We start from the raw sequence: 983 nt of genomic DNA on the forward strand, positions 1-983 counted from the left end.
TCCCCTAGTAGAGGATACCCATAGGGACTCTCATGCCAAATATCAGCCCATTTGGTTGAGAATTGGCCTGTCCCCAGCGGTTCAAAGTTTACATGTAAATTACTATGGGATTTTTGTGCTTTTCGTTCAATCGTTCCTACAGGTCTGGGGACAACATGGATTCACTCGGAATAAAGACAGGTGTGTAGGGGATGGTCCAATGAACAAATTCCAGAAGGAATTCGGGTTGTCCATTCTGTCCCCAAGGTGCGCATTGGATCGACGTCCGGTGTCTCCAGAATCAACGATTCACCCTTCAAATGTACGCATTGTCCTTAGTATGCTATGACACCTAGCTGAAAATTACGATCGTCAATCGTAATTTCGTCAATTTTGAGGTAATAATGCAGTTTGGTTCAAAATCATGTAAACTATCAGAAAAAAACAATAAAATGTAGTACTTTGTTCTAGAAATCCGGAGAAAATCCACTTTTTCGTGAAATTCTAACACGTAGCCTTATGGGTGGGACAACTTTGACACGCGTTTTTCTCGGCTTGCTGTTTTTACATATGGGACGGACACGATTAGAGCGGCAGTGTATAAATATTTATAAATTTTAAAATAGACAAAAATTTAAAATGATTCCATCTTCGAACGGATCTTTAAAAAGACCAGAGTTTCAAAAAGAACCGCGGCTCTTTTTTTGTGAGCCATGGTTCGTTCGCTCTTTTTTGTGGACCGACTCTTTGAGCGGCTCGCTCTTTTTTTGCCCACCTCTAAAATGTATGCATTCATTAGGGTGCTACATAATGGTTTTGGTGAATATTCAAAAGTGTGTTTTTTCTTGGGTGTCATAAGAACGAAATTCAACTGTGGGCTTTTTTGGTTAGAACGGGACGCCGAGTTTGATGAATACGATGAGTGCTTAAAAAATGCGAGTTTTGCAATGAGTAGCGTGCAATATTGTTTTGCAATTCCAAAAACAGATTTGATTAGGTTTTTC

The sequence above is a fragment of the Culex pipiens genome, chromosome 2 (assembly GCF_016801865.2).
Source record: "Culex pipiens pallens isolate TS chromosome 2, TS_CPP_V2, whole genome shotgun sequence".
Taxonomy (NCBI): Eukaryota; Metazoa; Arthropoda; class Insecta; order Diptera; family Culicidae; genus Culex; species Culex pipiens.